This window comes from Nomascus leucogenys, chromosome 3 (assembly GCF_006542625.1).
Source record: "Nomascus leucogenys isolate Asia chromosome 3, Asia_NLE_v1, whole genome shotgun sequence".
Taxonomy (NCBI): domain Eukaryota; kingdom Metazoa; phylum Chordata; class Mammalia; order Primates; family Hylobatidae; genus Nomascus; species Nomascus leucogenys.
The window spans coordinates 45437200-45451426 of NC_044383.1; positions in this window are offsets into that span (position 1 = coordinate 45437200).

Consider the following 14227-nt stretch of genomic DNA (forward strand, 5'->3'; position numbering starts at 1 on the left):
CACACCAAACCTGAGTCCTATATTGGTAAAAGAAAGAGAAAAGGGAGTTGAAGTTCCCCAAATGACTCTGGAGTAAAAGGCAGCTTAGTTCTGTTTTGCTGTATCTAGGGCTCTTTGCCTGACTTTCCTGCCCTGACTCAGGAGTGGTCCAGAGATGGGTATGTGAAAAAATTCTAGCCAATGATAGGCAGATTCAGGATTTTGTTGAACATCATGGAGAGAGAAACTTACTTCTTTTGACAGAACCTGAAAGTTAGAGAATGTACTTCCACTACTGCCAACTGCTACTACTACTACAACTACTGCCCATGAAACTTGAGACTTAAGCCAATGATAGCAGAAGACAGAGCCGAGAAATGGAGAGAAACCGAGTCCTGATTATCCCGTTGAGTCCTGAATCCAGGTATGCCCAATGCTGCTTTCCAGTTTGTGTAAGCCCATGAATTCCCTTTTTGTTTAAGCCAGTTTAGGTTAGGATTTTGTTACTTGCAAATTAAAGTGACCTAATGATATAGAGATCAGGTATCAAAAATAAACAAACAAAATCAAGAAATACCTAAATTTAAACTAGGCATAAGCAAATCGGGGAAAAAGTCTAGGATCAGTTAAATGAAGAATCAGTACAACAGCCTGTTGATCCTAGAAATTTCTACAAATTGAACCACAGAATCACGATGTACCTTCAGATAAAAATAATTAACCAAACAAAAGAAACATCTAAATATGCTCTGTGGCCATATCTGTTCAACTGGGGAGTTTCAAGAGAAAACTAGAAAAAGTGTCTGAATTCAAGATGGCGGCTCTGGCAGGAACAGGGAGCAGGGATTGAGAACTCTCTTTGGGAAACTGGCCGAGGAGACAGCTGTTTTATATCTGCCCTGATCAGAAAAAGCATGGGGCCACTTGCTAAATGTTGAACAAGGATGCTTGCAACAACTGCATTATTTAGGGCTTCTGTGGGTTCTTATTTGAGAAGTTTTCCCAAACTCGGGAAGGTGCCTGTAGGGCCAGAAATAAAGGGGTATGATTCTTCTAGCACACAAGCAGAAGGAACTCAGACAAATGAGGAATTGTAGTTTTATGAAATGGGGACTGTACAAAGCAGATGCATTAGGAATTTGGAACCAGCTTAAGACAGTACATCGCTTGTTCAATTCCTGGTAGAAATCCTGCCCCCCAAATTATTTTTAATCTTATATGGCAATTTATTTGCCAAAAAAGGGCTTTGATGCAATGTTAGCATGAAAATCACTTTAAAGCCAGCGCAGAAGAATCTTGGATCTCAGAAGCTTCTCTCTCAAACCGCAACTAGTCCAGTGCCCATTCCTGGCAGGATAGAATGCAGGGCGATGGTGGGCTGAGAGCTGTGAAATGACAGTGGCAAAAGCCAAAATTTTTTCTTTATATTAAGAGCTCTGCATTAGGACTCACATTCTTCTGAATCACACATTTGAAGTAACTGGTACTATTTAGTTCTGCTTCTGTTGGACAAATATCAGGAACTGTTCAAAAAACAGAGCAGGATTAATTCAGCCTAGTACACATCCAAATTCCAAAGTTTGGGTCCCTTGGGCAAGACATGTGCCAACTACAGACAGCCAGCACTCCACCTGGGAAACCAACAGTCATTCCACAACTTAGTCCCTACCCATGCCGTCAGATAGCTCATCTGGGTACCAGGTGCTAAGGTGTGCTTATGGCAGAAAAACATTTCTAGTACATTCAATCCTCATTTTACATGATAAACAGGAGAGGAAGTCTGTCTCTATGTTGGAAAACATAGTATCCAAAATGAAATAAGCAGCCCAGTAAAAAAGCAGAGAATCAGCCCTAGAATAGTGCCTATGGCATAACAGACACTTAATAAATATATGCTAAGTGATTAAAAGTATGAGCAAATGGATAAATGAATGAGTGAATTACTAGATTATTGGTTGTACCATTTAAAATAAGACCTGGAAGAGAACCATCTGAAGAACTTTCAGAAGTAGAGCAAGATCACAGTTGGTCAACAGGACAAATACGTATTACATACAGACCTTGCACAAGATGAAGTAGGAAGTACCAAGAGGAGGGGAAATAATGATGTATCAACATGGTTTCTCTTCATCTTGCTTGCTATCCACTTGAGAAGAGAAAGATGCTATGGAAACAAGAACTGATATTACAAGTCAGTTCTCTTGGTGAAGTAAGGGAAACAAAAAATGTCTTACAACCATTTGTATAGATTCTGAGGACTGAGGGTCAGAGAAGGCATCATAAGAGATGATATCAATGTGGGTAGAATTTGAATCCATGGCCAGGAACAAGGTTTGCCTGGCAGGGAAATGTATGATGGGAATGCAATTATTATGTGACATATTTGGGGACAGACTGACATTTAAAGATCTTGAATCTGTCCACATATCTTGTCCTCCCTGACATGCTCCTTGTTCATACCATCATCTCTTATCTGAATTGCAGCTTGCAACTGAATTTCCAGTCTCTTCTGATCCACTGTCCTCAAGGTAGCAAGAGTGATGTTTTAAAAAGGCAAATCTTATCAGTTTCCTCTCCTGCTTAAAATCCTACAGCAGTCCTTCATTGACCTTCAAGAAAGTCCTAACTCACCAGGCTTTCAAGTCCAGTAGGATCTGGCTGGCCCCTGTTTTCTTCCTCTACTCCCCACCTTATCAGCTCCATCTCCACCCCACTCTACCTTTCAGCTATTTTGAACTTCTTTCAATTCTCCAGCATGTTATGCTGTCTCGCCCCTGGGCTTCACACATGTTATCCCGTCTTTTCCCCTGTCTTTCACCTGGCTGACTCCTATTCACAAACTAGATTTCAGCCTAAATAGCACTTCATCCTCAAATTGTCCCTTGTCTTCAGTGTCCCTCCCAAGTTCTATTACAGCACACCCTGTGCTTTTTGCTCATAGCACTTGCTGCACTCTGCATGATCATGTCTAGTGTTCCATTTCACCAACATGCTGTAAACTTCTTGAGGACAGAGGCCAGGCCTGTCTCCATCACACTGTACTCTAAGCACAAAATGTAACGTCTGGCACTTGTTAGATATTCGGTAAAGTTTTGTTCAATGGATGGATGCATGCATGCATGCATTGGGAGGGAATTGAGGATTGTAGTGGGCCTTGAATGACACGCCAAGAATTCTTAATGTTTCCTTGAAAGCATCTCATTATTAAATGATTTTTAATACAAAGTGTGGCAAAACATGGGATGATGAAATCAATATTTAAAGCAAAGAATAGATGTAATTGATTTTATAGGGAGGCAAATTTGGAGAAAGAAGGAAGTCAAAGATTTCCTTTCACAAAAAGAAAGGGTTTAAAAGAAGGAGGCAGGAAATCAACAGTACAGTCTTGAAATGCTTCTTAGAAAATATACTACTATTTGGGGACTTTTAAGATTTGACTCAACCCAGCATTGATCCTCAAAACCAAACATAGGCCATCCTCCTTCAGTGCCATGGAATGTACACTGGGACACGCCTCACCCAGACACACTCACATTTAAAAAGGGGGAATACAGTCCCACAAGGAGTTTGAAAATAACCCTTTCCACATGAGGTGAGCCACTTTTCTTTGGTTTAGGACACAGAACAATGAAGATTCACAGCTGAATAGGAAATAGACACTCTCAAGCTCAACTCCAATGGAATTCGAGTAGCAACGAACATGCAAGTCCCCAATCTACCTAACCCACAAGGCAGAGCTGGTCCTTAAGATTCAAAAAGAAGAAAAAGAAAAACATTAAAATGTTACAATTGTTCTGTGATTATGTGCGTGGTAAATGTCATGTAGGCAGAGGAGGGACAAAATGCCCAGCCAGTTTGCAAATACTGGAAAGGTCAAAACAGTCCAGCCAGCTGCCATGAGTCGTCTCTGAATACACTGGTCTGGGTGATTCCCAAGCCTCGCTCTGCATTCAGTCAAATGTTGTTTGGATTATAATATTAAACTAGGACTAACATGATCCACATTATTAAGATTATTTGAAGAGTGGAAAATTGCACAACTCAACATTTTCTTCATCTTCAGAGCCTGAGGGTCATAATTTGTAGGGATCACTGTGCTGGCTTAAATACTGATTATTTACTAAGTGTTGACAGCTTCTTAAACTCTGTATGAAATGGAAAAGAAGTCTCAGTCCCTCCAAGGGGAGTGATAATATAAGTTAGGCAGGCAAAGAATCCCTCATAATATAGACAAGGTGTGGCTACAAAGTAATGACAGGGAATTTTTTAAACAAAAATACTAGCACTTACTATTCAAGAGAGCTGTTCTGCAAATCCGTCGCCTCAGGGCACGGTACAATTAGTTCAGAGAAATGTCTATTGCACAAACATTTTTGGAAGCCATCTTCAGACATTGAGCGGCAGTGTGGTGTAGTGAAACAAGCATAAATTTGAATTCTGACCATTACCAGCTGCATGATCATAGGCAAGTTTCCTAATTTATCAGCTCCTCAGGTTCTTTCTCTTGTAAAATGGAGATAAGATATCATTCTACAGCTTTTTGAGGATCAATGAGATAACGCATAAAAATTGCTAGTCAGAGTGGACTTGCCACCAAAGTTAGCCATTATTAGTGGTGACATTTAAGTTTAGTTTTAGATCTAAAAGATAAAATCAGTCTTGTTGGGTTAATCATAGAATTTTTTGACCAACAGCAGAAGTACCTGGCATGAATACTCTTCGGTCATCCAACTTATTTTCTGTGTATGTTTCTTAGGATTGTCATTACAAAGTATTACACATTGGGTGGTTTAAACAACAAAAAATGTAGTCTCTCGTAATTCTGGAAGTTAGAAATGCAAAATCAAGGTATCAGAAGGCCATGCTCTCTCTCTAAAGGCTCTTGAAGAGAATCCTTCCTTGCCTCTTCCTAGCCCTGCTGGTTGCCAGCAATGCTTGACATTCCCTGGTTTGTAGATGCATCACTCCAATCTCTGCCATCGTCATCACATGGTGTTGTCCCTGGATGTCTCTGTCTCTGTGTCTCTTCTCTTCTTTATATGAGACACCAGTTATAATGGATTTAGGGCCCACCCTAATCCAGTATGATGGCATCTTAACTATAATAACTACAATGTCCTTATTTCCAAATAAGATCACATTCACAGGTTCTAGATGGCCATGAATTTGGGGAGCCCTATTCAACCCAGAACAGTCCCCAAAATCGAACTCCAGAGCAAATATATTTTTTTCATTCTCGAAGATAGTCAAAATAATCCAATGCAGGTTTTATAAAAGCTAGCAAAAAAGAAGAGCTTCGGATATATTTCAGATAGTGGTAGCTTTATTGGAAAAGCTCCCAGTTACCACTGGGAAAAGCTATCCGATTAATTTAAAGCCATCATATCTGATTCTGTGTATATGTTCTTAAGGTTTTAAAACTTTACTTAAACCACTCTTTTGTCCCACCACAAACATGGGAGGGAGGATGTATTCATGCATGCCTATGCTTGCCAAATGACAATCATCTCAAAGAGCTATTCTCTCAAAAAATAATAATAACAATGAAAGTGAAGCATTCCTCTAAATTTGATCTGGCCATGACAGATTCAAGCTGAGTTACCCCTTTTTCACTTTCACTCTCCAAGATTTGTGTAGTTATATGGTTTTTATTTGCAGAAATATCACAAATTTCTGTAGATAAGCAGCATTTATACTTCTTTTCATCCAAGCAGAAAGTCAAGGATGGTCCCTAGTCTCAGGTGAAACCTTTCCATTGGAGACGGCAAATTCTTTTTTCCCCGAAATTGAAATATTGCCTTTGCCATACGTTAACTTCCCATGGCCACTGGGATGTATTTATTGGCTCTCTATTCTAGTCCATTGGTATTTTATGCCAATACTATATTATTGTAATTACAGTGGCTCTAGGGGATTACTCTTTAGTAAAATATCACTGCTTTTCTTTTTAATAATTTTATTGATTATTTTCATTTAATCTTCCATACATTCTTTTTATAAAATTATTCTTTTTTATTATACTAAGTTCTGGGGTATGGAGACAGTTACTTAAAGAAGACTGAGATTACAACAGAGCTTTAATTTTCAAAACGATGGGAAATTTCCCTGTAGCCAATCTTATAAAACCATCTCTTAAAAAAGAAAAATAAGGACATAAGGACTTAAAGGCAGGTTCCATAAGATGTGAGTACCTGAAGATGGAAGGAGAAACTCAGCAGAAATTAGAACCTGGCGAAATAGAGAGTGGTGACATGAGGAAGCGTTGTACAATTCACCTATAGAGAGAAAGCACACCAGAGTTTGAGGGACATTTCATTCACTTGGTGTGCTGCTAGCTTGTGGACTACACTAATCTCTGAACTTCAAAGGAAAGGGCTGTGTCAGCCTGAGAAGAGACGATGACCCTCTTCTAGGGTGAGCCCCCATGTCTGATGAGGCAGCTGAGCCACAAACAGAAGACATCAATCTCAAAAGCAGGGAAGTCCTAATGTGGCCCTGGGAGGCTGGAAGGGTAGAATTGTTGTCTAGATCAGCACGAGGATTTCTGGACTCCCTGTGCCAAAATCTAGGCAGTCTAAGTGGACTTGTCCAGAGGCCCTGGTAAAGCAAACAGGTATCCTAGAAGCAGTGATAGGGGACTAAGACAGAGTCCTGCTAACAGAGAGTTCCAGCGTAAAGAAAACCTTCATCCAAGGACTGACTGACTGTCACGTTGGGAAATGCTGCGCTCAATTTTTGAGCCCTGTAATTTTAGCTATGGCAAATTACATAAGCTTTATCAACTTTTCTTCTCTTTTTAAAAGATTCTTTTAAAGCAATGTGTGAGAGTCCCATTTGCTCTACATGCTTGCTAACAGTTGGTACAGATGGTCTTTTTAAATTTTGACCATTCTAGTACCTGTGTAGTAGTATCTCACTGTGGTTTTAATTTGCATTCCCCCAATGGTCAGTTCAGCTGAGTGTCTTTTTATGTGTTTATTTGCTATTCATATATCTTGATTGGTGACGTGTCTATTTAAATCTTCTGCTCATTTTTATGGGGTCATTTGTTTTCTTATTACTGAGTTTTGACAGTTCTTAATATAATCTGTATGTATGTCCTTTACTAGATAAGTGGTTTTCAAATATTTCTCCCCATCTGTAACTTGTCTTCTCATTCTCTTAAGTGGCTTACAGTAACATACGTTTTTAATTTTGCTGAAGTTCCACTTATCTTCGTTTCTCTTTTACGGATCATGATTTTGATGTTCTATCTAAGAAATCTTTGTCTAACCCAAGGTCATAAAGATTTTCTCCTCTGTTTTCTTTTTAGATAATCTCTCCATTTTAAAATGCTAAAAATAAATTTTAAATTTTATTAAAGTTGTATGTAGGCCAAAACAAAACACATTTATGGGATCTGTCTAGCCTGTGGGCCACCTTTATAACCTTTTACTTGCAGAATTGTCCCACGTATCCCTAATTTTATATCAGACAAGGCTAACGAGTCCCTGGCTTAACTTCACAACACATAATGTATCATAAGAAACTGTAGTCAGTCTCGTTCAGGGTCATCTTTTTCTTACAAAAAAGGCCTTCTTTTTCAAAAGTATTGAGATATCTAAATCCTGTTACTGAGCATTGAAGGATGAACGATGGCTTCGTTCTCCTGAGTCTGGGCTTCCTTGGAGTTCTCGTGAGATGAAAATGACATTCACTTTAGCAAGATGTATTAGCAATCTACTGCAGCAACCAACTATTCCTGAACTTTAATAGGGAAGTTGTAGAGAAGAGGGGGTTTGGAGAAGAGGCAGAGAAAAACCAGAATTTTCTGTTTACATTTTGCTTTCAGGTGACTAGGGTCCCTGCCAGTTGGGGCCCTTTATTCTTCAGCGCTGTCTCAGAACTCAAAAGATGATTTCAAAAGCACTTGTCTAATTAAATGTTCTTTTAATATCAGCTCTCCAGGATAGCATTTTTAATACACTGAAAGAGATATAATTCTGGCCCTGGGCAAATGTTAAATATATTTTTGCGTAGTCAACAGAGAAAGAGTGTTCTTAGCCCCTCTGGCATTGTCTGGAAATCCACACATGATGCAGGAAATTAGTTGTCTCTTGTCCAAAAACTGCTCACAGGAATGGTTTTTAAAAGTGCAATCAGACACCACTAAAATGCAGAGTGCCGTTCAGAATGTGCAATATGTGGATCACAGAGGCTTCAGAATGTCGCAGTCCACAGGCTAAGGAAAGACGGGCTTCAGCAGAAACTTATTGGGAAAAACCTTTGCTAAACCTCTGAAACCACTGCAGCATTAAACTTCAGAAACCCCAAAGAAGCTAAGGTTAATTATTGAGCCCCAGTGCTCTGAAAACACATGAGCCTTGTCTTCTACTACAGCTGAGACGCTGATTTTGATCAATAGGCATAAACTTTCCTTAGCCATTCTGAGGCTACTCTGTTGGTCATTGCAACAAGATTTCAAAAGCAGCTCTGGAATCCTATAAACAGTATGTTTGGAGAAGTGGACATTTTCTATTTGCCTTTAAAAGAGAATATTGCCTCTGAACCTCCTTCATCTCCTCTTCCAGGGTATACATGATATTCTCAAAGCAGAGGGATGGCTTATCCCTCCTCCGAAGCCATTTCACATGATTATATCTATTTGATTTTTTAAAAGGAAATGTAGAGTATCAGCAAGTGGTTAAATGCCTCCAAAACTTCCAGCAAGTCAACAGTTAAAACTTGAGTACCACTTGGGACCAGACCTTTTTGATTTTGTACCAGCAGTCTAGTACCTTGGCCTCTTTGTATTTCTTTCAGTATTTAGTACTACTCTTTGGTCAGTTCATCACAGCCCAAAGTGAAGCGACTGATTCTTGCAACTAATCCAAGGTAGGACAGGTTTCAAATCTAAATAAATATGAACTAAGGAATAATGTTCCTAGCAAACTCCATTACTGCAGAACTTCAAATAACAACATGGGGTCTGTTGATTATCTTAAGGGTGTCCCCTGTGTCCTTCACAGACAGGCTCACTCAAACACAGGAATTTGGGACTTCATTATCCCTCCACACACTTCGGGATAAGTTTAACTCAATTTTACTTAGTAGAAAACATATCACCCACCACAGAGAAAGGCAGCCATTCCATTTTAGTTTACTTTTTGCTAGTCCCAGATGACACGGTCTAGCAAGGAGAGCATGACCCTTGCAGTTTGTAGACAGGGGTTTGAATAGTAGCCCTGCCACTTGTCTGTGAAGCCTTAAGTAAGTGTTCTGACCTCTGAAACGGTGTCTTCATATACAAATGCAGCTACTGACACACAGGTCAGAGGGTTGCCGTGAGAATTCAACTGCGCTTGAGCAAGGTACCCAGGAGCCGTGGCTTCTTATGCATCTCTTCTCACCGCACTGGATATTCTATCATAGCATTCACCACCGTGTGCTACAATTGTTCATTTCATCTTCGACTTCCCCCAACACCCCTTTAGGGTAAGGACCATGTCTTTCTCGCTCATCTTTGTATTATTCACCTAATGCAGGCTTAATACAGAGGAAGCATTCAATACATGTTTTTTGGGTTTTTTTGTTTTTTTGGTTTTTTTGAAGGAAAGAAAGAAGAAAGGGAGGGAAAAATAAGTTGATTAGAATAGTGAAAAGTAGTAAAACTACTATTTGGAATCAAATGGATTTCAAATCCAAACCTTGTTACTCACTAGCTGGGTGACTTTGGGCAAGTTATTCAACATTTATGTATGGGGAGAAGATAATAATACCCAACCCAGTAAGCCTTATGAAATTATTTTTGCAAAAGATTTAGCACAGGGCTTGGCACATAATAAGTGATCAATAGTCATTATTCTCATTATTATTATGTAGTTAATTGGAATTCATCTGAAATCTAATTGGCACTTTGCAAATGTTTGGGTAACAATTGCTTTGGTACTTGCTGGGTGAAACAAGTATGGAAGTCATCCAGGGATGACCTTCTGTTATCACTAGAAATAAGCTGTAAATACTCAGCACCTATCCTGGAACTGCATATAAGACACGAAAGCTGCCACTGTCATCAGCAAGTCTGACCCTGTTTGGAGTGTGGAATTTTAACCGATTCCGACAGACATTTGAACGACGCTTATCTGTACATTCAAGGCACAGGGCTTAGGGTTCTAAGCCTTTCAGAAATAAACTGGATCCTGCCCTGCAGGATCTGGCAACTCATAAATCACTATAAGAAAAGGCAGAATGTGATCAAGTGCTCCAGCCAAAGCACAGACCATGGTCTGGTCCCCAGGGTGTGAGGATGGGTGACCTGCTGATTGGGGAAAATGGGCTCTGGGTTCAAATCACTGTCTCACTATTTACTGGCTTGGTGCAATTTCATTTCCTTATATGCCAAGTGAGAGCGACTAAAGTATCTGTGGTGAACATAAAATGAGAAAATACTTGTGGAAGAATGAACACAACACCTGGTAAGTGCTCGATAAAAGTTAACCATTATTATTGTGGCTGTTACTATCCAGCTAGTATTATTTTAACTGGATAATAGTAATATTAGTATAGACATTAATATATGACATAATGCTACTCACATATGAAAACATGTATCTCTATGTTCCTATAGTTATTATATTATAATATAATATTTGTATCAACTTCTCAAAAAATGTTTCATGAAATTTGTTTGTAAATAAATCTAAGGCAACCATTCTCAGACTTCAGTGAGCACACGCACCACTTCAAGAGCCACTGAAAATTTCTATTTTCACCCCCAGAGAGCCTGATTCAGTAGGTCCAGAATGGAGCTCTGGAATCTTTATTTTTAGCAAGCTTCCTGTGTAATTCTGATGTAAATGGTCCTTGAACCACTCTTTTAAAATGTTGGTCTAAGGTTTAGGATTTTCTCTCTTGAAATATATATATATATACACACACACACACACACACACTTTTTGCTGTCCTTCTATTCATCTTGGAGTTTTAACTGTTTTTCCCAACCCAACTTTCTCGCTGAGCATAAGATTCCCATCATTTACACAGGTAGATTTTCTTTTCCATTTTGGAAAACTATTTAGTCTCTGAAAGTTAAAGTGCCTTTCCTTGAGTAGGACTAGGGCAAATGTAGTGGAGACTCCTTTATCCTGGACCTCAGCTAGGAAATGACAGAGAAAGCCAAAAGGGTCTCCTCTTGAGGGATCTCTCCACCAAGAGCAGTTTAAACTGCAGGAAGTCTGCTGAACTGGATTATCCTGTGAGTTGCCCCCTCCCCAGGTTATGTGGTCAGTTTTTGCAAAGAACATGTGGCCACAGAAATGTAGCCCTGTGTGCCATGGGGGAATCCAGGGCTTTGGTTTGCTGTATGTAGCAGCTGTGTACACGATGAGGTGAATCTGAGGGACTAGGGCGCCCCGTCAAGAGGCAAATAATGCAAGAGTCTGCCCGAATCCTGCCGTCCTGGGATCTGCCCTTTCTCGGCTCCCAGTAGAACAGCTCAGGTGCCTGTTCTAAAGGAAGGAAACTTGAAAACATAAATCACAATGTCCTTTGTGCCCTCTCTACATTTGAAGTTGAATAAACTCTGCTCATGGATAAGGTGGCAGAAGGACAAAGGAAGGACCCTGGCTACTAGGGCTGGACTGAGTCCCCTCACAAGGGGCTCTACGATGGAGTGCTGGTACAGGGTGGGGTAAAAGGGATGAGAAAGAGACTAAAAACACAATTTTTTTTTATACTTTAAGTTTTGGGGTACATGTGCACAACGTGCATGTTTATTACATATGTATACATGTGCCATGTTGGTGTGCTGCACCCAGTAACTCTTCATTTAACATTAGGTATAACTCCTAATGCTATCCCTCCCCCCTCCCCGCACCCCACATCAGGCCCCAGTGTGTGATGTTCCCCTTCCTGTGTCCATGTGTTCTCATTGTTCAATTCCTACCCATGAGTGAGAACATGCAGTATTTGGTTTTTTGTCCTTGCGATAGTTTGCTGAGAGTGATGGTTTCCAGCTTCATCCATGTCCCTGCAAAGGACATGAACTCATCATTTTTTATGGCTGCATAGTATTCCATGGTGTATATGTGCCACATTTTCTTAATCCAGTCTATCATTGTTGGACATTTGAGTTGGTTCCAAGTCTTTGTTATTGTGAATAGTGCCACAATAAACATACGTGTGCATGTGTCTTTATAGCAGCATGTAAAAACACAATTCTGAACTTAGTGGCAGTAATAAATATCTTCTTAAGAAATTGGAAGATCAAAAAATGGCTTTATCTGATAGTCACAAAGCTGTTAAAATAATGGTTAATGCCCGAGCTCTAAGACAAGTAGCTGTTAGTCCTGGTGTTTTCACATCTCTGGATTTCAGTTTCTTCTTCTGTGAAATACAGATATTGGGGCCAATGATTTCTATGACTCCCTTCTAGCACTAACATCCTAAGAATGAATGTTTTGTCCAAGCGATACCTGAGAAGTTTCTTAGGATCTGCTGTAACAATCTTTAGAAATTGAAAAGTTGGTTATCTATTACTGTGTAATAAACTACCCCAAAACTTAAAGCAACCTTTTTTTTTTGCCTCACAATTTTCTGGGTCAAGAATCTAGGAAGGGTTCAGCGAGGTGATTCACCTCTCTGCTCCTTGGTGTCAACTGTAGCAGCTGGGACTGGAGGATCCATTTCTGAGATTCTGGATGGCTTCTGTGCTCACCTATCTGATTCTTCAACTTCTTTTCACCCCCACCATGACAATTTATCTGCCAGAGTCCCTGTATGTGGCTTGTGCCTCTCACAGCACAACAGCCTCTGGGTAGTCAGACTTTTACCATGGAACCTCAGTGTTCCAACAGAACGAAGTGGAAGCTGCTAGTCCTTTAAAGCCTAGGCCCAGGGTTGGCATGCATCACTTTCACTCTCTTCTATTCATCAAAATGTCACAAGCCAACATGGGTTCAAGTAGAGAAGAACTAAAACTCACTGCTCCATGGAAGGAATGTCAGAAAATTTCCAGCCATTTCTAATCTGCCATAGTCAGTATTTAAACAGAAAATAGAAATTACCTTCCAACATAATTAAATCAACCAACAACAGTAATTTTAAAGATGCAACCATCTTAAAGCAACCAAACTTTTCGATATCCAATGACTGGTCTATGGCCTCTGCTCTCCATACCCAGACAAGAAGCTGATTGCTAAGAAAGGTCAGGGACATGAAGACACTGTAAATAGACCAAAAGCTATTTTTAAATAGAAACTGCTAGTTGTTAAAAAAAAAAAAAAAAAAGGATTCATTTTAATGGAATTGACTTTTATCTTTGAAAATGCTGAGTCCTTGGCTGTTTCAGAAAAAGAGTGGCACTGGGAAGCCTAAGAGTAGCCAGTAACTCTATCTACAAAGCATTGTTACTGTGGGCCACTTCCCGGGACCAGGAGATAAGTTCATTATTCAATGCTCTGCTTATGGTATTCAGAGTGACCCTTGCAGTCTACACACAAACAGTTCTTTGTTGCTGGGGTGCAGCAAATTCTTTACCGTGAATAATCTACTACAACAAATGTCCCTTTAGTTCCTTCTCAGTTCTTGAGAGTATTTGAGCTCTCTGCAGAGAAAGAAATCCCTGCTCAATAGGAATTAAATGCTGGAAAAGCTCTCTTTAAACATTGCTATGGAGAATAAATGGAATGGCACGATTTGTTCTACAAGTACCACAAAGGAATAAATGAATGAATTGGAGACAGACATAGACACAAAGCACTACAGCAGTAAGAAAGCAGTATGGTAGAGTTGTGAGGCATCTGGGCTCTGGAGTCACCTAGACTGGGTGTGTATCTATGCCTCATCACTTTCCATCACTTGGACCTCATAGGTAAAGAAAAGACCACAATAGAAACATCTGTTTCCTAGGATTGCTGGTTAAAGCGTTAAAGGAGACAATCCCTGCAAAGTACTCAGTGTGCAGTAAGCATGTGATACATGGTAGCTGCTATTGTTATGACTACCTTTACCATTTCATGGATTCACACTGCTCTTCAGATGTGCAAAGAAAATGTAATTTTCTAATTTTGCCATTGTGGATATAATATTCTTCAGGAGTCCCTCACCTCTGTGGGTAGTTGGGAAGGGAAGAGTTTATTTATTTATTTATTTATTTATTTATTTAATTTTTGAGACAAAGTCTCGCACTGTCACCCAGGCTGCAGTGTAGTAGTGCAATCATGTCTCACTGCAACCTTGACCTCCCAGGCTCAAGTAATTGGCCCACCTC